Source organism: Canis lupus, chromosome 19 (assembly GCF_011100685.1).
Source record: "Canis lupus familiaris isolate Mischka breed German Shepherd chromosome 19, alternate assembly UU_Cfam_GSD_1.0, whole genome shotgun sequence".
NCBI classification, from domain to species: domain Eukaryota; kingdom Metazoa; phylum Chordata; class Mammalia; order Carnivora; family Canidae; genus Canis; species Canis lupus.
The window spans coordinates 36507853-36533647 of NC_049240.1; the positions used below are offsets into that span (position 1 = coordinate 36507853).

General features: G+C 40.5%; 1 long non-coding RNA gene across 3 annotated transcripts in view; it reads right to left on the reverse strand.

Moving 5' to 3' along the window:
- LOC106560032 overlaps positions 1–25795 on the reverse strand; it is a 123839-nt gene that overhangs the window by 74088 nt on the left and 23956 nt on the right. For 2 of the 3 annotated variants that reach the window (XR_005374189.1, XR_005374188.1), the window contains exons 4-9: positions 7949–8206; positions 2924–3109; positions 2031–2248; positions 1748–1849; positions 753–822; positions 18–131 (exon numbers count right to left, since the gene is read on the reverse strand). This is a non-coding gene — a long non-coding RNA (uncharacterized LOC106560032). Of the gene's footprint in view, positions 1–17; positions 132–752; positions 823–1747; positions 1850–2030; positions 2249–2923; positions 3110–7948; positions 8207–20629; positions 20704–21772; positions 21832–25795 lie in introns of all 3 variants that reach the window. The other variant, XR_005374187.1, reaches the window with a different exon arrangement.

Genomic DNA, 25795 nt, shown 5'->3' on the forward strand with positions numbered 1-25795 from the left:
TTAACACAAGGCAGTACCTGGATGACGCATGAGCTTGCACGCGCTTGCAGAAATACCTCATGCCATCAATCTCACTGGTGATAGAATGCCACAGTAAAGCCATGCCCATGTTAGGAATCACAACTGCTGCCCTACAAATTAACAAAAGGAAAAGAAAAGAGGAAGATTTTTTTAAAAGAACGATGACAGTCCAGGAGTGTAGGATGAATGAGCTTTCTTTTTAAACTGTTTAAGATATTGTTATCTTTGTTATAGACTGATTAACCATCCTTGACATGTTTCATGATTCAATAGAGGGCCACACATGGTGCACGTGCACTGAAAATCATATGAAAACAGAGAGCTTTCTCTAGCTGTGCTGTCTCATTCTGACGATATAGATGGTGTCAGCACTCTCTTCCACTCAGTGCCTGCCCCTACCTAGGCAATACTTGGGATTCCACTTACTGTAGTATCAGAGGCCTCAGAGATCCAACTGATCCATCTCTTCTTAGTTTATAGCGAGGCACCAAATTAACCCAGTGTCCAGTGATTTTTTCCAAAGTTATGAATCCAGGGAAGGCAGAGTTCCTGACCTCCCAGACCAAGATACTTTACCTTATACCATGCTCAGTCTTGAAAGAGCAATAAATAAGTGCTGTGGAAATGTTTGAAGGTTAGGAAACTCATACTTAAGTAAACATTCTCAATATTTAACAGAGACAAAATTATTATTGTGGAGAAGGGACAAAAATGGGTGTGTAACTACTCACTCTGGCATCTAAGAAGGAAGAATTCTTGCAAGCCAGATGGGCTCCTGGGCTGTTCTTCAGTGTGGAGATTCTGGAAAGGGCAAAAGGGAAAGTGGAGAGAACAGTTGTGTTTATAAGCATCAGGAGATGATTTTCAAGGACAGGGAAATGAGAGCAGAAGAGAAAGACTTTCAAGGAGTAAAAGATATTAAAAAGAACAGCAAGGAGAGCAAAACTCTTTTAAAGAAGGTGGCCATGTATTAAGAGCATACTAGCTTCCTTCCCATTTCATAAGAAATTGAGTTGAGAACTGAAATATTTTTTATAACCCTTTGGCCACCATATTGCTCCTTTGAACATAACACCCTGCCCAAACTGAGCCTTGAGGTATTTTCTAATTTATTCAAGTTATATTGAGAATCAAATTAATCGGGAGGGCAGCCTGGGTGGCTCAGCGGTTTAGTGCCACCTACAGCCCAGGGCATGATCCTGGAGACCCAGGATCGAGTCCCACATCAGGCTCCCTGCCTGGAGCCTGCTTCTCCCTCTGCCTGTGTCTCTGCCTCTCTCTCTCCTCTCTCTCCTCTCTCTCTCTCTCTCTCTCTCTCTCTCTCTCTCTCTCTCTCTCTCTCTCCTCTCTGTGTATTCTCATGAAAAAATAAAATCTTAAAAAAGAGAGAATCAAATTTATCTATCCAGGTCACCAGGTCATCATTCAGGAAAAAGGTGCTCTCAGAACCTCTTTTAACATACCATTTTTTGCTCTTCATTATTGCAGTATATGAGCTGACAACTAGTAGAGAATATTTAGAAGGCAGAGAAATTCTTACTCATCTTTGTATCCACAAAGTACCTAACACTGCTTTTACATAGGTGTGAGAACTATCAACATTTACTCAGTTAACAAATGATCTGAACTTTCTGATGATTTTCATATGTGAAAAAGAAAAATGATAGCTGTGCCTTGGGCTCTGTGGAAGAGCTGATGGTTATTCTCCCAGGATGACCCAGTATACCTTAGCTGGTGTTGAGAGGAACAATGCAGTCTCAATCTCCATAAAGAACAGTCCTAAATTTCAGATTTGGGGGCTGATGTTTGGATTGTAATAGATTCTCCTCTGGAAGAAGAAAAGACAGACAGAGAGCAAAGGGTGAGCTCAGAAGACGATTCCAGGAAATCGATCTGAGGCAGATGCAACAGGGACAGCATTTTTGAGACGATGGCCAAAACACATCAACCCAAACATAATAAGAATTCAAAAGATCCCAAGTTATTTAGTCGAAAGACAATTCCCATACTTTTTCTTGCATGCCGCCCATCAGAGCTGAAACAAGTGAACCGGGAGAGACTTTGGACAATATCGTAAGAGGTATTTCCTTAGAAAACCAAGCTTGCAAATCCAACCAGCTCTCAGTCAGCCAGAGGTTGGCAGTTCGATCTGTGAATCCAGACTAATTCTTCATCTCTTTGAGATCCCTGCTATCAGCTTTTTAACACTTCACCAACTTGCTCAAGCCTAGGAGGGAGCATAAAAAGAGAACTCAAAATAGTTCATCCAGGAATTTGGATTATCAGCACTTTTTTTTTCTTCCCCTGTCAGTAAAGTGATATTTCTCTCTACACTACAATCTCTACCATTGACCAAATTTTATGGCCTGTTTCTTTCTGTATCCGTCAGGTTATGCTAGGTGACATTACAGTGACTAACAAGCCCCAAATCTTACAAGCTTAAAACACAGTAGCTTGTTTTACAGTATATGCAAGTTCTGGCACCTTCCAGTCACTGTCTTGGGTGTTATATCACTCATCACTCCAACTTGTATGATCACCGTAGGAGAGGAAGAGAGAACATAGAAAATCACAACAGTGTTTGCTTTCTTTCTTTTTTTTTTAATTCTCTGGTATTCCTTATTTGTTTGTTTGGAGTACAAGGATTATTTTTTCCTTTTCTTTAAATTAAGATTTAATTGATGTATAACTTTATATTGGTTTCAAGTGTACAACATAATGATTTGATAACTTGCAGAGATTGTGAAATGATCACCATAGTAAGTCTAGTTAACATCCTTCACCATGCATAGTTACTCATTGTTTTTTCTTATGTTCATCTTATGATGAGAACTTCTAAGATTTACTTTCTTAGCAACTTTCAAAGGTATGATATGCAGCATCATTAATTAGAATCACGTACCAGGTCTTAAGCATTTCCGCCCAGAAGGGACCTACACTGCTCCCATTCACATCTCACTGATCAGAAAGATCACATGGAATATCCATCTTCAGAGGCTGGGGAGGTGCAATTATGCTGTTTGCCCAAAGGAAGGAAAGTGGGAAATATTGGTGGGCAGCTGTCATGTCTTCTGCACCTGGCCTGCTCCTAAATACAAGAAGTCTTGTTATTGTTTACTTTTTACTTTGATTTCTGAAAGCCCCAAGCATGATAGGGAGTTCTGTCCAGGTGCTTGGAAGTAAGAATGCTTGAATGAATTAGTGTGAAACACAAGCCTGGCCACCCTCGTCCTGATGATCCTCTGACATCAATTACTTTTCCAAAGCGACCCTTCAGATGCTACAGTGACCCTGGGGGCTCTGTCGGCAGTGCACGTTCAATAGGGTTCCATTTTAATGAGCCATCCTCAACCCTTTCATCATTCCTTGTAAGTGATGCCAAGCATCTGTACCACTAGATAGCCTGTGTGACTCTGGAACCAAATTTCAGGAAGTCTAAACTGACAGCACTCTTTTAAAACAGTCCATTTCACAGACAGCACGCTATGGAAGAGAAGCTTGAGGCCCAGAAATGAAGTGGCTAGTCAAAATCACAAAGCCAATACATGGGCGTTCTTTTAAATTGCTACATGTATAGTAGTTTGTTACATAGAAATAGAAATCCAGAGAGTTTCCCAAGAGTATATTTTAACTAGGCCCAAACTGAGCTGTAATGTACTAAAAAGCATGAAAGGCAGGAAAAAGATCTTGACATTCCACAGTCACTTCATAGGTAACTCTAAATAAAATGTAGTTTTCTGGAGTACGTGGGTGGCTCAGTCAGTTAAGCAACTGCCTTTGGCTCAGGTCATGATCTCAGGATCCTAGGATAGAGCCTCCCATGTCTGGCTCCCTGCTCAGCAGAGAGCCTGCTTCTCCCTTTCCCTCTATTGCTCCCTCTGCTTATGCTCTCTTGTGCGCTCTCCCTCTCCCTCTCTCTCTCTCTCTCTCTCTCTCTCTCTCTCTCTCTCCCAAATAAATAAATATTTTTAAAAATAAAAAAGAAATAAAATGTAGCTTTTAAAACATGTATGTGGGGACGCCTGGGTGGCTTAACGGCTGACTGTCTGCCTTTGGTTCAAGGCGTGATCCCTGGATCCTAGGATCGAGTCCCACATCGGGCTTCCCAAAGGGAGCCTGCTTCTCCCTCTGCCTGTGTCTCTTCCTCTCTCTCTGTGTCTCTCATGAATAAATAAATATTTTTAAAAATAAAATAAATTAAAAAAATAAAACATGTATGTGTATGGTATAATTAAGACAAATTCTTTACAGATTTTCTAATTTCAGTACCTGGATCTTTCTATCAACATAATATTTTTCTCCTTTTTCTCTTTTTTACTAATCCACCATTGATTTTTAAGAAAATATAAGAGTCTTAAAGTTAATGTCTAATTATGGAATTTCAGAAATCAAGAATGGGGGCACAAGGATGGTAGGGACAGGAACACTTCCCCGGGGTCCAGAAATTGTCTCAACCCCACTTATCCTACCAGTCAGCAGGCCACCACCTGGGTAACCTGATTTCCTGCAGCAGGCTTTAGCAGGTGCTCCCTTATCCTCCCTATTGGTTTCTCTCCTCCTGCACCACTTTGGATTCATGCTTCCACTACCATCCTCTCCAGCTATGTCAAGAAACTAAACAAAACACAGTGGAATTATCAGATGCCCTTTAAATCACATTCGGGTTGCCTCTGAGTTGGGAGAAACTAGTGAGGCCAACGGGCTTCCCTGGGGCCATGGCTGCCAGGCTCAGCTGTGCACAGCCAGCCAGCATCCCACTACAAATAGACCAAAGGCTGCCAAATGAAACATTTGCACCCTTCAGGTCAATCACTGCCAGACCTCTCGTAGCCATGGTTTGCAGAGGGCTGACTGAGAAAGAGGCAGGGGGAGAGAAATATTAAATTAAATATTAAAAAAAAATAAAGCTCTGGTAAGCTTGCTCTCACCATGAAAGAAAAGAACGACTGTTCTCTATCTCCCTTCCCACTCCTGCCATCATTCCCAAACACACTTGCTTTGCTCACAGGACAAAGGTTAGCACCATTGTTGACACTTACTCTGTACTTGGAGGGAGCAGCATATGATGTTGCATTATCCCATTTTTCTGGGTTTTTTTTTTTTTTTAGGATTTATTTATTTATTCATGAGAGACACACAGAGAGAGACGCAGAGACAAAGGCAGAGGGGGAAACAGGCTCTATGCAGGGAGCCCAATGTGGGACTCAATCCCGAATCCCCGGATCATACCCTGAGCTGAAGGCAGACGCTCAACCGCTGAGCCACACCCAGGCGTCCCTCCACTGTTCTGTTTCAACAACTGGCTATGCCATCAGCTCCCCCATGAGCTGCCTCCAACACAGCAGCTAATTGATGTGGGCAGTTGATTTTTTTCTTTTTCTTAATTTGGGGCCAGAGACAATGGCTTCTTTTAAGTAACAGAATCACAGCTCTGGTAGCTCACTGTTAGGAGGAGGTCTGGACTTTGGGAGGAAAGGTTGTGTCTCTCCCATTCCAAGTTTCTCCTGGAATGAATCTGCTTGGTGGTAAATATGGCTGCTGCAGCCTAGTATAAATGTGGAACTCTTGAGTGCCAATGCCCATCTGGAGAGAGGGAATCACAGATCGTGCCCTGCCCAAGGCAGTCAGCAAACCCCAAGCCAGCACCCTGAGCTGTAACAAAAAATAATGAGAGGAGAAAGAAGAAATAGGCAAAAGGATTGTGTCTTTAAGCTACATGATCTTAAATTAAAGAGGTGTCCAGCAAGCTCTCTGAACCAATAGAGAGGGTATAGGAGAGGGATGGAAACACAACCCCAACCAGCTTTTGAAGCCAACTGGCAGAGCTGCATCACACCAGAAAAAATTACTCAGAAGGTCTTTCAATTTATAGTTCAAAAATCACATTCCCTTGGTCAACTTTCTAACCTACCTTTGAGGGGACTTTCTCCTCTGAGCCCTGTGCTCAGGGTGAGATGAAAATAGAAATAAGGGATTCTAGTGAGCTCTTTGATCCCTATAGAGCTGGTCCAAATGACCTGAATGAGCTTCAAAATCTCTGAGTAAAGTTGTCTGTCACTCAAAGTCACAGATGGAAAACTCTGATTCCAAAAACACCCACAGATGAGACAAAACAGCAGATATATTATCTGAGCAACATGAAGCCAGGGAAATTTTTCCCTATTCACTTCCCAGGGTAGAATCATCACCTATATGTCTAAACCTCGTGGTTTAGAACTTGTCGCACCCTTCATTCCAAAACACACTGGTTCCATTTGTCCATGAAGTGGTAGTAATATGCTCTTTCCCAAAGGGAATGATGACAAGAATGGAAATGTAATTTATTTTTTATTGCTGAGTTGGGCTTTTGCAAATGACTCTTGCAGACGTATCTTTAATAGATTTTCAGACATATTTTATTTGTTGAAAAATCTCCATGCCCTAGCATAATTTCAATTATTCAATGGAAATCATAGTTTGGAGAATTGTTCCAGCCACTCATTCAGCCCTTCGAATAAGCTTGAATTGATTACTTTGTCCATTTGGAAATTAGTTCAGATGAAGGAGGATTAGAAGAGAATATGTTTCAAATCTCTTTTCCTCCTGCAATCACACAGGGGATCTTAGCCTCCTTGGAGCCATTTGGAGCCTGGCCTCTCAAGTCACTGGGCTCCTGATGAAGAGGTCTGAGCGAAGGACATCCTGGAGGATACCATGTCCCTGGAGATGCATTCAGCTGCAAGCCAAAGAGGTTTGTTTATTCACAGTACAAGAAATCTCGAGATGAACAGTCACTGATCTTGGTTGGTGGAGATTGACAATGCCCCTGGTCAACATCTCACCATGTTTTTTGACCAAAGATAGATGTTACAAGTCAATTTGTAATATCCATAAAGAAGAGTAAAGGGAGAAGAATCAGTTTAGCATGGTCTGTCTCTTTTTATTAGTAAATCAAAACCTTTTCCACAAGTCTCCAGCTGATCTCCACATCCCTCCACTGTCACCCTGGTCCAAGTCGCCATTATATCATCCCATTGCCTTGCAGTTTGTCACCACCTTCTTCCCCTTGACCCATTGTGTCCTTTCTCAATATAGCAAGCAAAGTGAGCACATTAAAGTAGGAATCAAAAACGGCGCTCCTCTGCTTCAAGCCCCAATAGCTTGCCAGTACATTCAAGGGTCGACTCCAAACTCCACAGAGGGGCTTAGCAGGCCTATGTGATCTGGCTATCTTCTTTCCACTCTGATTCCCTCCCTGACTACACAGTCCTTGCTCATTCCATTCCAGCCACACTGGCTCCCACTATTGTAAGAAGGCCAGGTCCTCTCTCATCTCCATTAGGGCTTTTGCATCTGTTGTTCCCTCCACTTGGCATGGTTTACCCCTCTATCCCTATATGGCTGGTTCCCTCACCTCCTTCAGGTTTGGACACATTGCAACTTTGCTGTGACACCTTGCCTGACCACCCTATTCATAACTCCAGCTTCCTTTCTTCTATTCCTGTGTTTTATTTTACTGTTTTTGCACAGCATTATCTAATATATATACATGTTTTTTCTAACTCTCTCCTCCAGTGACCAGAACAGTGTTTGGCACATGTCAGATGGCCATATACTGTCTGCTTAATAATGCGTGGCAGGATGCAATAATGAATGGGAAGGAACTGTCTTGCTTGGCCTCTACTAGCAAGTATTTGGTACTCTGGCCCCTAGACCAGGAGCCTATTGGGAGAAAGGGGGGTAGGAATGACTTTTTAAGTGGTCAACAAATAGCGTGTGTCATATGGATCTACTTATGAATGGTTGTAGCAAAATTGCTTGAATTAATTCTGCTTGTTTTTATTAAGTGAGGATCTCAAAGGCTAATTAGAGTATTAGGTGTAAAGGAAAGATTTTAAAAAATTAAAATAGGTCCAGAATCTTCAGAGACACTTTATGTGTTACTTACTTCTTTAAATTCTCAAGACAGTCCTGGAAGAGAGTGAAATTCAGAGACATCAAGCAACATGGCCACAGATCTTGAGGTGGGGTGAAAGGCTGCGGACTTTAGTCTCCAGGATCTTTGTTTTTCCCACTGTACCAGGTGTCTCCTGATGGACACCTCGATACCCTGATGTTTGCATCAGTCTGAGAACCTGCCTTCTATGAGCTTAGGGACATCACCATCCTTATCTGCCGCCTCGGCCAATTCTGTGGCCTGAAAAGTCTAGAAAACAATAAAAAAGACTTTAATCTCAGGCCAATTAGAAGTATGATTTCAGGAAATCTGGCAAAGCTACCCTGTCCCCAACCCAAAATATGTCCCACCCACTTCCACATAGCTGGTCAATATTTCTTTATCCATAGCTAAAGCTTTCATGATTTTTTTTTTTTGCTTTCATGATTTTAAATGCTAACTGAATATGTCTAACCTCACAAATTTCTCCTAAAATTACTGTGTTTTTTTTTCTGTTTCACAGTTTATTCACTGGCCAGATGCCTTTGTGTGTTGTCCTTCTAAGAACATAAGTAACTGAGGAAGAAACCATGTCCTACACACTTACTATAGCATTCCTTCCCATCAGACAGTATTAAATAAGTGCTGGCTGATTCATTATAAAGTTGAAAATGCAAATCCCAGGGGAGTGTATTATACTGGGATTTTCATGCTTGGGGCAGTGTGCTGTGGAGAAAGCACGAATAGTCTTACATGCCTCAGTTTCCATCCTGGTTCTATCACTTAATCACTTGTTACACCTTGGACAGTTGCCTTAACCTCCCAGAGCCCTCAGTGTCCACATCGGTAAAATGGGCCTGTAAAGGTCCTAGCACAGTGCCTGGTCAATCTCATCCCTGAGTCGGATCAGAATTAATGACCCTCAGGTATGGCAGCAGGACATGGCCACTCTAAACCTGCCTCCCAGGAATGAGATTCCCCAGCACAGAAGACAGTGACTTCAGGGAATAAATACCCTGAGGTTTAGATCCATCCCAGGCTCAGTACTCATTGAGAACAAGATCCATTCAGATAGAAGATGAAACCAAAATCATCACCCCATTCATGCCACTGCCTGACACCCAATGACTAGCCTGAGAGAAAAGCTGAGTACCACACAACCACAGAGTTCCCGAGTTCCTGCCTGAGCCCCCTTTCTACACACTGTGCCTGCCCATCCAACCATCACCAGGGCAGCTGCTCACCTGTCACACCTCTGTCTTGGGCCAGATGGCAGATCCAGCTTCCCACACCTCATACTTCCTCTGTGCCCTTCCAGATGTTACTCGCCACTCTTAGCCTGCAGTAGAGTTGATTATCCCCTTCCCTGACGCCCCCCAGTTTCTACAGTGGAGAAGTTTCTCACTGTCCCTCTACAAAGACATGTACTATCAAATGTGGCTTGAGGGCCCTGAAATGTGGCTAGTCCAACCTGAGATAAATTATAAGGGCAAAATGCAGACCTAATTTTGATGATATAGTATGACACATAGTAAAATATTTAGTATCTCTCTATATGGATTATATATCGAAATGAGACTATTTTGGATATATTGGGCTCAGTAAATAAACTATTAACATTAATTACAACTGTTTGTCTTACTTTTTTTAAGTGACTACTAGAAAATTTTAAGTTGCTTTTGTGGCTCATGGTATATTTCTGTTGTATAGCACTGGAAGGACAATTCTCATATTGTACTGTCATTATTGTTTTCTTTCTGTCTCATCTACTAGACTAGGAGCTCAAAGAGGACCTGAGGAGTGCCTTCCAGTGCCCTGAGAGAGGATCTATCCATGGTCAACCCTCCACAAATGCTTGTTGAATGAAGGAAGTTATAGCCAAAAACAAACGAAAACCCCATAACTATTCAATATTTCTGAAATAATTACAAAACCACTTGGAATTATATGCCATAAATTGCTATTGACCTCCCCACTGATCTCTTTGGTGTTGACATGAGTTTTAATAATATGGTTGGTATGTATGCCCAATTATGACCACAGGTGTAAATGAAATGAATATTCCAAAACTACTCTGAACCTTATGCGTATGAACTTGAGCCTGTACACTTATCCATAGGTGAGCTGGGATGGCTACTAATTTATAAAGTGTTGTGACAATTGCCCTTTCTCAAAATTTGGCTGTTTAGTCAGTTGTTCTGTTTATTTCCTTGGGTAAGCCAAGGACCAGCAGCATGAGCAACACCTGGGAGCTTGTTAGAAATGTAGAACATACAGTTGCATCCTAAGCTTATTGAATCAGAACAAAATCTCTGGTTAATTGTATGCACTTAATATTTGAGAAGACTGAGCTATGCGTTTCTGTTTCTCAGCTCTAAGAAAGAGGGCCACCTGGGAACTTGGGTATCATTTCCTCCTACTCTTCACACAATTTTTTTTTTTTTTTTTTTGCTAAAAATGTGTTGAGCTTTCTCTTTGAGTAAGATACTATCTGAGGCCCTGAGATAAGAGGATGAACCAGACACATGACTGCGTTCTGTGACTCTTGTCTCCTGTGACTGAGCCTCACTGTGTGTGTGGGACAGCTGGACACACTGGGTACAGGAGTGCCTGAGAGCTCTGAAGGAGGGTCAGATGGGAGCATAGGGGTCAGAAATGGTACAAAGTGGCCCCCTGTCTGGAGCGAATCTACAGACAGATGCTTTATGAATCATGCATGCTGAAGGTGTCCAGAGGAAAGGAAGCAGCCAATACTGCCTTTCCCTTCAAGAAGAAAACTTTTCCAGAATCTTCCCGTTTCCATGGAGACCCAAGAATCTGCCATCAGCTCTCTGGTCCCTAGGCTCAAGTTCAAGCGAGCTTAATTCCCCTTTGTCTAGGTCTCTTGGGTAGTGTGAGTTTTCTTTCTCTGGGGGAATATGGGTCTGTCAGTCTCCTAGAGAGCTGAATCAACTCAACTCTAACTTGGCAGAAGTCCCTAGACACTCTGTGGATGATGAAGTACAGTGAAGCCTCAGTTCACTCTCACCCAAATAACCAGAAAATTCAACTACCAGGATTCTTTTCTTCTATCTCTACAATTATAATTGCATTTGTTTCATTAATCATAGTCCTTGAGCATCTATGGAGTTTACCATAAAAAATAGAGAGGTGGCCCTTCCAAACAAAAGAAATTGATGTGAAAATAAGTTATAGCTTAAAAATCTTCCCACAGCTCCCATTGCTTCATATATAATTGTTAGACAACTGCATGGCCTACCAGGCTCTGTCCTGAACAGCTCTGGTTCCTCTTTTTTTTTTTTAAAAAAAAAAAAGAAAAAAAAAGATTTGTTTACTTATTTATTTATGATAGACAGACAGAGAGAGAGAGAGAGAGAGACAGGAGGAGGGAGAAGCAGGCTCCATGCCGGGAGCCCAACACAAGACTCGATCCCCGGACTCCAGGATCGCGCCCTGGACCAAAGGCAGGCGCCAAACCCCTGAGTCACCCATGGATCCCCCAGCTCTGGTTCCTCTTATCCCTCCCTGCTGCTCTCTGCACTCCAACAATACTGGCTACTCCCACATCCTCCTCCTCCTCTATCCCATCCTTTTTTACCTCTTCCCCACCCTCTTCTTTCTTCTCTGCCTCCTCCTCAAGGGCCCTTATCTAGAATGTTCTTCCCTCCATCCTTCCTTATGCCTAGTAAACTCCTATTCATCCTTCATATCTCAGCTCAAGATCACCTCCTCAAGGAACAGTCCAGATGCTCAATGGCTTACATGCTCTGGGTCCCTGCTCTGTGCTTTTGAGCTGTTCTTCCTTACACTTTCTTCATTGATCTCTGAGAGTACGCATCTCTTTCCTATCAGTACAAACTTTATTCCACAGGCTATGGGAATCTGAAAATGTTCAAGCCAGAGAGAGATAAGATTAAAGTTTGGGGAAGATGAATTTAGCAGCTGAGAGCAGAGTATATTAAACAAAGGGAGAAATTACAAGCACAGGAAAGAGACTGGAATGATTATCTTTAAAGTGCCAGGCCTGGGGCTATTTTTAAAATATTATCTTATTTGTTCTTCATCATAGATTTATGGGGAAGGCATTGACGTCCCCATTGTTTAGTTGAAGAGACTGAGACCACAAGGGCTTTAATAACTTGCTCCAGGCCACAGGGCTGGCAAGCCAGGTCTGCCTGGCAACTACAAGAGTCTGCCTCCCAGAGAAGCTATTATAAATGTTCCTTTATGGGAAGATATGGAAAGGAAAGAACTGATCTGTCCAAGGCTGTAGGAGAAACTCAGCAGAGTGTATTGTATTATACTGCATTGTATGTGGTGACACTGTGGGAGGGGAACTCATCGAAGATGATTGAAGTTCTCACCTGGCCATTTCCTCCTGGAAGTGTTCCTGATGCATCTCCTGTGTGTTCCCTTAGCACCTGTGCATCACTCCCATCGGAGCTGGCTTCATAGACTTTTACAATTCCCAGTCTTCCCCACCAAGTCCATGCCTGTGAGATTCACTGCTGGACAGATTACCCAGTGAGGCAGAGAGCCTGTAAGTGCCCAGCAAAGTCTTGCTAGATGAATATGAGCCAATAAATGAAGGAAAGACTGCATGGTTGGGAAAGTGAGGATGCCGATAACAGATTCATAAAGAGGACTGCCTGGAGCAAAATGCCAAGCATCAGCCAGCCAGAGCAGGTAAGGCAGGTCTCTGGGGTACACCCAGAGTGTTTGCCTATGAGGACCTCTATGGCTTAATCCCAGTAAAGTATAGAACATTCCAGATGCAAGTGAGGTGATTGGATGGGGCAGGGCTTCAGCCACATGGAAGACTTAGTTCAGTGCACTCAAGGTTGGGCACAAAATCAATAATGCCACACCTGCAAATCTCAGAGAATCCTTAGTGATTTGTTGGCAGGAACATTTGGCAGTTGAAGAACAATTTATGCCACAACTTTGTCAACGCCTTCTTGATAAATCTATGATGAAACTTTACATGAAGAATTAGTTTCCCTTGAAAGTGTGCAAGAATGTTGTTCTACAGAGAGAGAGAATCCATATGTTGGCTCCTAAAATGGCATCTACCTCAAACTTTCTCTGTTTCCCATGTGGGGAAGGGTCAAAGAGCCCTGCACACCTGTGATCACCACCTCATTCACTCCGGAAGTTGTAAAAATTCCTCTTCACACTCCAGGGGAGTCTCAATATGTCTCCCACATCTCTCTATGCTGGCTCTAGTCAACGTATCCCCTCTTGAAAACACCATGCCAGTCACCTCCTTTTAATCTGCTGCCAGTATTTCTCCCCTCCTCGCTCTTCCTTCCACATTATTAATAGATAATTTTTTTAAAACACTGATCAGAACCAAGAACAGAAATTACAAGTCCTCAAGCTGGTATTTGTGATCCTCCATGCTGGCTGTCACCTCCCTCCCTGGACTTACCTTCCACTGAGCCTCTTTATGTTCATAGCCCAGTCAAGCCAATTTCTAGCTCCTCCTGTATCCTGTGCTCTGTTTTCAATCCATATTGTCACTTTCAGTCCATGATGCGTTTTCCTCAAGGACTTTGTAAAAAAATCCTACTGTCCTTTCAGAATTTTCTCAAATGCCACTTCCTCTCTGAAGCTGATCCCAATTCTCTCAGTGAGAATTAATCCTTCCTTTTATATGCTCGGATAGTACTTCCTTTTTATGGCTGATAAAATTTTTCAAAAGATCACCTCATATTGTAGTAAGTTCCATGAAAGTTTGTGAAACAGCCCCGTTGCATGATGGTCTCATTTTCCATGATATGGTTAAGGTACAGCACATCAGCACATCAGTGGGTGGTTTTGGTGTTCCTTGCAACCTAAGAATTTCTATATTCAATGACTCTAATTAAAACTCTCAGCATATCAAAGGAATTTTTTAGAAAAACAACAACAATTAGCTTTGGAAATTTTCACAATTTGTTAACTTTCTTAAGCTCAATAAACACTGTTTCTTTCTGCCTACAGGTTTTCTAGGGAAAGCTTTGAAATCCTGAAACTTCCCCTCTAATGAGTGGAATTAGCATGGGCAATCATTTTCAAACTTTTCTCTTTTTTCTTTTATCTCCTCTCTCAAGTGAGAAAGAGATTCTATATAGTCTTTAAGGAGAGTCAACTCAAGTACTCATTATTAATTGTTTCCTTTCTCTTGGATAATTCTTAGCTTACAAGAATATGCTCGAATCTCTATGTTTAATTATCTTCTATTAACCTAGTTTCCCCCTCCAGAAATGACACCTGCAAAACTTCTCAGAAGGGATTGTTTATGTACTCCTTGTCTCTAGTTTCTCACTGTCTATCCTCTATTTATATTTATATTGCACTAAATATAAAATCATTGTGGAAAATTAGAAAATATAGATAAACTACAAGAAAATTAAAAGTATTTATGTGGGAAACTGCTAAGCACATGGTAAACTATATTTCGCAGCCTCTGTTGTAGTTCAAAGGAACACTTATATTCCACTGGTGAGTAAGACAGTCTCATAGTGTGAGTGGAAGTGCTATATCCTACTTATTGGCATGGGCCACAAACCCTCCTGCATACCCCTCTATGTTCTTTCCTCTCCCTGGAAGACTGAATAGCAAAAACCAGAGCAACTGAGAAAGCCAGGTTTTTTTTAAACGGCAGAGTCAATATTAGTCTCGGTCCTAGAAGGACTTTGTGGAGAGAGACCATCTGCTAACCTTGAAGTCTACCCTAGACTACTCCAAGATGATGAAATAAGCCTCCATTAAGTTTGAGCCATTAAGAAATTGATTTCCAGCATTAAGAAATGCCATGGACTTAACTTCCCGGTAAAACTGGTGAAAATTATTTTTTAAGAAAACAGTTATTCAAAGCCTTTGGTAATGGTCCTAAAGGTAAAAAGCAAAAGAAGAAGCACCTAATCAAGAAAATCCATTAAAATTCAGGAAGAAAGATGAGAATCTATAGTATCTGAGCCAATACTGTTCCTTCTTCTCTTTCCTACCAGCTCACATTTGGAGACTCCACCCCAGACTGCTTCAAGAGCCCAGGGCTCCTACTTGGGAGTAGGATATCCTCCTACAGGATATCTGTGTTTCTTATTCCATCCTCAGTACCTTATTACCAAAGCTAAGTTTTGGGCAAGTGTGATTAAGAGTGGAGATTCTCTTCTTCCACCAACTCCTACTCATAGATGGGAGACTCTCTACCTTGGGTGTGACACACTGAGAATAGTAGGATGCTGATAGTCCTTTCTTTGATTCATGGATCAGTGGTTCCACACCAGGAGAGGCAAGCTCAGAGGAATCCAGGCTGGTGTCCCCTAACAGTGTTAGGTCCTACAGTGGGGATATCCTTCAAAGAAGCTCACCACTATCCCTACTCTCAGCCTCCAGAGTCCTAACTCAGAGATTTTTGTTTAGGGAAAGAAGCAGATCATAAAACAGATAGCTCCTAATCTCTTTCCAAAAGAACTGATTTCATTTGCAACAGAGTGTGTAGGAGTTCAAACCTAAGTATGCTCTCAAGAATAATGAGAATTGTAGTGAAAGGCAATTGGAAGAAGCTTCATGGATTGATGAAGATACACCCTAGACCATAGGCTGGCTACTACAGGAGAGAAATGAAGAATAATTCAGCTAGGAGGAGCCTTCTTGGGATCTGAACAAACATCAAATACTAACCACAAAAATCATTCCTACAAAAGAACCACAATGTAATTGGATTAGTTTGCAGAGGAATATATACTCCAGAGTACTGTTAAAACCCTAGAGCAATCAGATGGCAATTAGTGGAGTTTAATAGCTGTGTATGGAAGAAGTAGAAGAAAGCTTTAACAGTTACCACTGCCATGTGGTGTCATCCTAATGTGAGGAGCAACATCAGGGGATTAATACTGTAGAGAAAGGCAGGGAACAGACTTCACTAAAATAATCCAGCCAGTGAAAACAACTAAACAAGCAAATAACAGTAAACAAGCCTAGGCAGTGTTGGGGGAAAGAAGACCAATACCCAGAGTTGCTGCTACATATTATCTTAAATGTGAGTTTTCTATTTTAAAAAATTGCAAGGAATGCAAAGAAATAGGAAAGTATGACCAATAACAGGCAACAGAAACTACTTGTCAGAGTGAACAGACAACAGATTTAACAGAAAGAAGGTTTCAAGGTAGCCATTATAAACACATTCACAGAACTATTGGAAAGCATGATTAAAGAATTGTAAAGGATGGTTTAATAACAATTTTGCATCAAATATAGAATATCAATAAAAAGAAATTATTAAAAAATGAAAATTTTGGAGCTGAAAAGTACAATAAGTTAAAAAAGACAGGGGACTCAAATTAGTAGAATCAAACATGAAAGAGGGAATATTATTACCAACCCTACAGAAATAAGAAGGATTATAAGGGAATAGTATGAATAATGGATGCTAATATATTAGACAACTTAGATAAAATGAACACATTCTTACAAATATATAAACTACCTAACCTGATTTAAGAAGAAGTAAACAATCTAGACCTAAAACAAATGAAGAGATTAAATTATTGATCAAAAAAATTACCCACAAAGAAAACCCCAGGCCTTGATGTCTGTACCACTGAATCCTACCAATAAGTTAAATTAGAATTAACAGCAATTCTTCACAAACTCATCCAAAAAAACAGAATAGGAGAGAACATCTTGCAACTCATTTTGTGAGGCCATTATTACCTTGATAACTGAACCAAAAAAGGGGGGGAGGAGAAAGAAAGGGAAGGAAGGAAGGAAGGAAGGAAGGCAGGCAAGCCCAGACCAATATTTCTTGTGAATATGGATGTAAAACTCTTCAACAAAATGCTAGTAAACCATATCCAGCATTGTACAAAGGAAGTTATATGCAATGACCACATGGAATTTATCCCAGAGATGCAAGGTTGGGTTTAAAACAGGAAAATCAATTGGGTAGCCCCGGTGGCTCAGCAGTTTAGCAGTGCCTTCAGCCCAGGGCGTGATCCTGGGAACCCGGGCTCAAGTCCCACGTCAGGCTCCCTGTGTGGAGCCTGCTCCTCCCTCTGCCTGTGTTTCTGCCTCTGTATGTATGTGTCTGTCATGAATAAATAAGTAAAAATCTTAAAAAAAAAAAAAAAAGGAAGTTCATTCTTGCCACTTTTATTCAACACTGTACTAAATGTTCTAGCTGGAGAAATTAGCCCATTTGAGCTGCTGTAACAAAAATACTACAGACTAGGTAGATTAAACAACAAATATTTTTTTCTCACATTCCTGGAAGCTGGGAAATCAAAAAGCAAGGCACTAACAGATTCTCTATCTGGTAAGAACATATTTTCTAGTTCAATGACCAGTCTTCTCACTCTATCCTCATATGCCAAAAGAGACAAGGGAGCTCAATAGAGTCTCTTTTATATGGCTCTGCATTCAAGACTTGATCATCTTACCAAAGGCCCTACCTTCTAATACCATCACCTCAGGGATTAGGATTTAAACATGAATTTGGGGAAGATATAAACATTCAGTCAATAATAGTACTTAATGAAGAAAAATAAATAAAAGGAAATCATATTGGAAAGGAGGAAGTAAAACTATCTCTATTCACAGATGACATGATCTTATATACAGAAAATCCTAATGAGAGGCACCTGGGTGACTGAGTCCGTTAAGCATCGGCCTTCAGCTCAGGCCATGATCTGGGGTCCTGAGATGGAGTCTGCTTCTGGCTCCCTGCTCAGTGGGAAGTCTGCTTCTCCCTCTCTCTTTGCCCCTCCCCCTGACTTGTGCACTCACACTCTATCTCTCTCCTACTCACTCTCTCAAATTAATAAATAACATCTTCTAAGAAAATTTTAAAAGAAAGCCCTAGTGAATCTACTAAAAAAAACTATTAGAATGAATAAATGAGCTTGGCAAAGTAAGATACAACATCAATATATAAAAATCAATTGTATGTTTATACATTTGTAATAAATTATCCAAAGATAAAATTATGAAGTGCACTATTAAAAAGAATATAATACTTAGGAATAAATTTAACAAAAAAAGTGTAAAATTTATATGCTGAAAACTATAATACATTATTGAAAAATTAAAGAACTAAATAAATAAACATGCCATGTTTATGGATCAAAAGGCACAACATTATATTAAGATGGCAATCATCCCATGTAATATTGTGTGTCAACTATGCTTCAATAAATAATAAAAATAATAAAGTTAAATTTTAAAAGATGGTAATCATCTCCAAACCAATCCACAAATTCAAAGCAGTATCCATCAGAATCCTAGCTGACTTCATTGTAGAAATTGACAAGCCTTTTCTAAATTCATATGGAATTGCAAGGAACGCAGAATAGTTAATAAAATCCAGAAAAAGAACAAATAGGAGGGATTATACTTCCCAATTTTGAAACTTAAACAAAGCAATGGTAATCAAGACACATTGGTACCCACACAAGATTAGACGTGTAAATCAATGGAATAGAATTGGGAGTCCAGAAATAAACCTATACATCAATGGTCAATTGTTTTCCACAAGAGTGCCATGACCATTCAAAAGAGAAAGAACAGTCTTTTCAACAAATGGCACTGAAACAACCGGATAGCCACATGCAAAAGAATGGAACTGGACTTTTACTTCCTACCATATACAAAAATAAACACAAATGAATCAAAGACCTTATTGTAAGAACTAAAATATAAAAATTTCAGAAGGAAACAGAGATAAATATTCATTCATGACCTGGTTTTGGCAAAGGAGCCTTAGACATGACAACAAAGATAAGCAACATGAGAAGAAAATGAACAAATTGCAGAAGATATGGAAAAATTGAAATGTTCATATACAGTTGGTGGGAATTTAAAATGATGCAGCCACTTTAGAATAATAAACAATTTGGCAATTCCTTGAACAATCAATATGACCAACCAGTTCCACTTCTAGATATATACACCCAAGGTAAGTTAAAATATATGTTTATACAAAAATTATACTTGAATGTTTACAGTACATCGTAACAGGCAAGGGTGAAAACAACCCACCTGTCCATCAACTGATGAATGGATAAACAAAATGAGGTAAATCTCTACAATGGATTCAGCCAATAAAAAGAAAGAAGTAGGGATCCCTGGGTGGCGCAGCGGTTTGGCGCCTGCCTTTGGCCCAGGGCGCGATCCTGGAGACCCTGGATCGAGTCCCACGTCGGGCTCCCTGCGTGTAGCCTGGTTCTCCCTCTGCCTGTGTCTCTGCCTCTCTCTCTCTCTCTCTGTGACTATCATGAATGAATAAAAATTTAAAAAAAAAAAAAAGAAAGAAGTACTAATACATACCATATGATGTGCCAAACTTGAAAACATTATGCTAAGTGAAAGAAGTCACAAAAGCCCATATAGTCTATGATTCAATTCATACTAAATGTCAAGAATAGGGACATCTACAGAGATAACAAGTAGATCAGTGGTTGCTATGGTTGGGAGTTTAGCAATGTGGGAATAAAGGAATGACAGATAGCTAAAGGGGGTGGGGCTTCTGTATGAGGTGATGAATTGCTCTAAAAATTCACCATAATGGTGGCTATACATATCTGCAAATATACTAAAAAACCTTGAATAGTGTATTTTAAATAAAATAACTAGATAGTGTGTGGATCATATCTCAATAAAGCTGTTTTAAAAGTTTGAGCCAGGGTACCTGCGTGGCTCATTGGTTGAGTGTCTGCCTTTGGCTCATGGCGTGATCCTAAGATCCTGGGATCAAGTCCCGATTCAGGCTCTTCACAGGGAGCCTGCTTCTCCCTCTCCTATGTCTCTGCCTTTCTCTGTGTGTCTCTCATGGATAAATAAAAGCTTAAAAAAATAAAAATAAAAGTTTGAGCCATTGACTATTAGGGTCTATTTGTTACAATGGTTCAGCCTATCCTAACTAACATAACAATATAATTGTTAGTTATTGCATAGTAATATAATCTCACAACCCAGTGAAATACTTATTTTGATGTATATCCTCTGGACTTTGTTTTGCATAAATATAATTTTAAAAACAAACCAATATTCTTTAAAATGCATTTTTCCACTTAATTATAACTATGTCAATAAATGTCTCTTTTTCATTTCATTTGATATCTAGCACTTAAACTTTTCTGTTTTATTACAGTTTAAAATCTTGGTTTTGTTAAACAGCTAAATTTTTATTTTCTTTTAGCTTTTATTTTATCACAGTAGTATGAATTTTTTAGCTTCCCCCCCATATTTGTGTTATATTTTATGTTCTGAAAGATTTCCTTAACTTTATTGCACCAATTCTTTTAGCACATTTTACATCTCAACCTTCTATCTTTTTCTCTGAATATTCCTTCATTATAATATCTTATTGTTTTTCATGAATGTAAAATCTTCTCTTATGTCATTGAAGGTATTAATTACAGGTTTTGGAAGTTTTTGTCTGATCTCCACATTACCTAACTTCTCTGGGTTCTTCCCCCCCTCCCCCCCCCCTTTTGTTTCTTTGTTCTCTCTGTTTCATCATAAAGGATTCTTCTAAGTATATATTATTTGTTGGCTCTCTGTTCACATCTAAAAACAAGGCACTAAAACATGACTGGAAGCTAAGTGTCAGAATGTAGTATGCTAACTGAGCTCACTGTAGTGAGCTCACTGAGTCTCCTTTGTTGTGGTTCCTGGATGTCAGCATTTGGCATTATTCTATCTTACACTAGATAGTTTCTCCAGGCAGAAGTCCTCCCACCTCAGGGCCTTCTCACTGACGGCTGCCAGCTTTCTGGTTGCTGGGAAAGGCAAGAAGTGAAGGTTATCCCACTCAGTACATAAACTTTCCCCTGATCCCCTTTGAATCCTCTAGTCTTACCTCTCGTGGCCACTCCCAGGCACTGTCCCGGGCACCTTTCTCTCTTCAGCGCATTCTGATCAGTTTTCCATCCCAAGCTCTACAATGAAGAGTCTCTTATCTAAGTCCTTAATGGCCTCCATCTTACTAAACCCAAAGAATGTTTTTCCTGTCCTCATCTTAGCCTCTTAGAAGAACTTAACACAGTTTAGTATTCCTTCTTTCCAGAAACTCTTTATTTACTCCATGACAAGAGGACTCTCTGCTACCATGTAGATTTCCCACAATCTTGGTAAATGTAAAATAAACATGCCATTCTCCTGCTTCTCAACACACTTTGGAAGTATCTGATTTCCTTACCATAACCTGCAAGGGTCCACATCACCACTCCTCGCCTGACCCTCAGTTCATCTCTGACCACCCACTGTGCACTGTGCACTCACTCTGACACTTTCTTTCTGTGGCTCAAACATACCAACCTTGTCCCGGGGAGAGTTTTGCACTTATGTTCTCCACTCATCACTCTTCCCCCAGATCTTCCTGAGGCTCACTCCTTCTCATTATTCAATTCTCAGCTCAAACATCACTTCCTCACCCAATCCAATGATGCATTCCCGCCACCATTACCCCAGCTACACTTATTGTATCAATTTCTTCTGCCACCATGACATTTAAAATTATGTGATATTTTTAATTTACCCTATGTCAGAATTCTCCCACAAGAATGGAAGCCTCGTGGACAGAGGTGTTGTCTGCTTTGCTCACTAGTGTCATCAAACGGTGCCTGGCATGCAGCAGACGCTTGATAAGTGTTCACTGTGTGAAGGAGTAAAGGAGCAGCCATGCACTGAGCTCTCCATGAGAAATCACTGCAGTACAGCTCAATAAAGGATCTGTTTTCAGCTCAAACTACCACCTAAAAGGAACTCTTCCCAACAGAACAGATTTAAATTACCCTTGACCATCAGGGTTCCTAGAACTACTCAGCACTTCACAGAACTTACTTTTACCTAGAAAGTCAGGGGACATATCTCATACAGCCATTTCCCATCAGTAGAAAAACAGGCAACTAGGAAGAAATAACATATTTTTTAAAAATTAGTTACAATAAATTCAGCACTTTAAAACAGAACTTTGGACAAGTACACAAGTAAATAATAAGAATTTCACACAGTTAAGTGCAGTATGCAATAAGCAGAAGAATATCCAAAGTAGTCTAAAAGAGGGCCTGGCCTGTTCTCTTGGTCCCACTGGTCTGAGGTTCCAGCCACTTTCTCAGTGTGAAAGAATTAAAAGTTGCCACCAGAATTTGCTATAAGCCTTTTAGTTTTCAAGTTATATAAATATGCAAAGTGAACTATATAATAGAATGGTGATGGATTAGTCAATGTCAACAAATTCTGACTTAAAGACATTTTTTCAATATTTCATACATACAGTACCCAGGCAGATGAACAGTGCTGTGATTTCTTAAAAATTTGAACATGTTTTGGCCTTTTTAATTCTACTTTAAGGAAGTTAGCCAAAGGAAATAATTAAGAATGTGCATTAATTTTATGAGGATAGTCATTACACCATCATTTATAAAAGCAATCTAAATGTCCAACAACAGGGGGCATCTGGCTGGCTCAGTGGGTAGAGCATGTGACTCTTGATACTGAGGCTGTGAGTTCAAGCCTCATGTTGAGTGTGGAGCTTACTTAAAATTCATAAATAAATACATACATACATACATACAAACCAACAATAGGAGATGGAGTATAGCCATTTACAAAATCATTCCATGGATAAATATTTACTGCCATAGAATGAGTTCATTAGGTTGAAAAAGGCAGGTTACAAAGCAGTATGTTCCCATTGTATTCACACAATATTATATAAAGTAAACTTAAAAAAGAGTAAAGAGGCAAGGAAGGGCATACACTGGACTGAGATTCTACAGAAAGATAGCAATTTTATACAAGCTTCTTTATGTGTTTTTTCTTTTTTCTTTCTTTTTAAGATTTTATTTATTTATTATGAGAGACACAGAGAGAGAGAGGCAGAGACATAGAGGGAGAAGCAGGCTCCCTGTGGGGAGCCTGAATCAGAACTCGATCCCAGGACCCTGGGATCACACCCTGAGCCAAAGGCAGATGCTCAACCACTGAGCCACCCAGATGCCCCTGTGTTTTTTTCTTTATCTTAATCTAAATTTTTTCTTATAATAAATAAGTGGGTAATAAATAGCTGTTACCACTGCAATATGAAAAAAGCCACAAAATGAAAATTGAAATTTTGTTGATGATCAGAATGGGCTCAATCAAATTAAAAGGTTTATTCCACCCCAAATTGCCATATACCACACACACATGGATGACACTAACCTTTAAGCCAAAAATAGCCTGACAGAGTCCACCCAACACCTCCAGATCAGATGTTTCCCAGCTCTTCTCCTCGTCTGATGCTCACCCCACGAAGCCCTCTCCATGCTCTCCCTCTAGCATCCCATCAGTCCTTGCTTTCTTCCCCAGAGGCTCCTATCTCAGTCTAATGCTGAAACAAAATATGATAGACTGGATGGCTTAAACAGCAGACCTTTATTCCTCAAGTTCTAGAGGCTAAAAGTCCAAACCCAGGGTGCTGACTAATTCAGTTCCTGGTGAGAGCTCTCTGCCTGGCTTGCAGATGGCACCTTTTCCCTCTCTTCACATGGCCTTTCCTCAGTGCGTGCAAGCAGGGAAAGAGATCTCTCTCTTCCACTACTTATAAACCCACTAATACCATCTTGTATGATCTTATATAACACAAACTGCCTCCCAAAGGCTCCACCTTCAAATATCATCACTTTGGGGGTTAGGCCTTCAACACACGAATGAGGGAGCAGGGTACAACACACACTCCATAACACTCCTCTTAATTACACGCGATGTTTTCCAGGACTCTGTCCTGATGCCTTACACACTCTCCATAATAACACACATTGATGGTTTCCATCCTTTTTTTTTTTATCTCAAATATGTCGAAAAGATTCAAACTCCAATTCCAGAACTACATTTCCCCCTGAGTCCCACAAGCAGTTCAAACTCACATGCCCTGAAGTGTCTATCCTTTTTCAATTCCGCTTCTTCACCATATTCACCACTATGGTAGATGCATGGCATGACCATCCATCCACCCATTTTTCCAGGTTGAAAGACTAACAACAGATGGCCTAGACTTTTTTTTCCTTTAACCGATAATGGCTAGGCACTCATTTTGTATCAGAAACCTTAGCATCTCCTGCCCATAAAAAGACAGAAAGTATATAAGAGGTGTTCAGACCCTGAAGCACTGGCAGAGCAAAGGGGAAATTGCTCAATCCAAAATCTCAAGACTCAGAATTCAGAGCTTAGTGTGGCTTGCTTCATGTGGAACTATCAGAGGCTTTATAGGTACTGATATGGCCAGGCCACAAAACCCACAGCCCTTGGCCTCCCTAACCTGGTGGACATCTCACTGAGGTCGACTACCAAAACTTTCAAAATACAGGACCCCTCTAGAAGCAAGAGAGGCAGTAGTATGTCACCAATGGCATATCATCTTCTTACTCCTTACTTGAGGTGTTGTGAGCAAAGCAAAAGCAATCTTGGACTGAGTTGAAGTCTTGCTTCTTACCGGATTTGTCCTAACTCACACTGGTCCTAGAGGTTTCTAGAACACGTCACAAATTTCCTTTTCCTGTTCCCTTTCCCTCCTGCTTCAGCCATTTTCATCCAGATTAAAGCTTAGCTCCTAGTTTCTTCCTTCACTCAAATCTCTTCCTACTCCCAATTATTGTCCATTTTGCCCCAGGAATGGTCTTTCCAACATGTAAATCAACACATTTTACCCATTGAAACCCCTGGGATTGCTTCCCATTATCCTCTTTATGATCGGACTCCTGCTTGCCTGCCCACACCTCCACACCTCATTCTTACTCAGTCTTGCCAAATTTGCTGTTCCAAGCAAGCCACATTTCCTCTGTCACCTCTAATCCTTGAACATGCATTTATTTTCACTAGGTCTCCCTGTTCTCAGCCTCCCAGCAACTCTCCCACCTAAGAACTTTCCTGGGAGCCCTCCTCAACACTGCCCCCAGAGATTTCAGAGTCCCTTTCTACTTGTCCTTGTTGTACCTTATATAGCCTCTAAGGTAGCCAGGCCTTGCCATATTTTGTGGATCTCTCTCTCATCCATGATGCAAACACTTAGAAAAGAACTCTGGAGTCTTCTTACCTTTCTTCACACTTGTATTTTTGCACTTAGATGGTAGGGGGCCTACCTGTGATACTTGGAAATCAGGAGAGTCACAATAATCCAAATATGGAAAGACATAAGATACTGGCCTGAAGAGATTTACAACCTTCTGTAATATGGATTTGGTGATTTTCCAATACCCAAAGAGAAGGAAATATTGGAGCTTTTCTTAGCAAATAAACCCATTTATTTCCTTAGCTAATAAACCTACCCTTCCTTAGCAAATAAACTCCAAAAAAAATGACCCTTGGAAAACAAATCCCATAGGAAGCCTTGTTAATCAGGGGCTCTGAGATGTGACCTGCCCAGGCAGCTACTGGACCTCTTTTGCCATTTTATATTTCCTCTTTAATCAAATCCCTGGATGCTACAGTTCTCAACTTGCAGAGATTTAAAAGGCACTTTGATTAATGGACTTGATCAGTGTCCGCTCTTGTTTAACCACGGTGTTCTCCTCCACGTTTCACATTTCACACCCACATAGCACCATTCCCCTTTTATTACAGGAACTGAAGAATGTGATGGCCTGCCAGACAGCAGAGTAATTTATGAAAAATATATTTTTAAAGGGAGAGTGTATTAAAACTTGAAAAGAACTCAGTGCCTGTTGCTATTTTAATTTTAAATAGGCTATGCAAATAATTAAATGTCAGGTCATATTGACACCATCAAATTTAGGAGAGTAGAGATTGTATACAACCCCAGAGTGCTAGGGAATATTAAATCAGATCAGATTTACCAGGGCACTGAAACATATCTTGCTTTTGACATGAAAT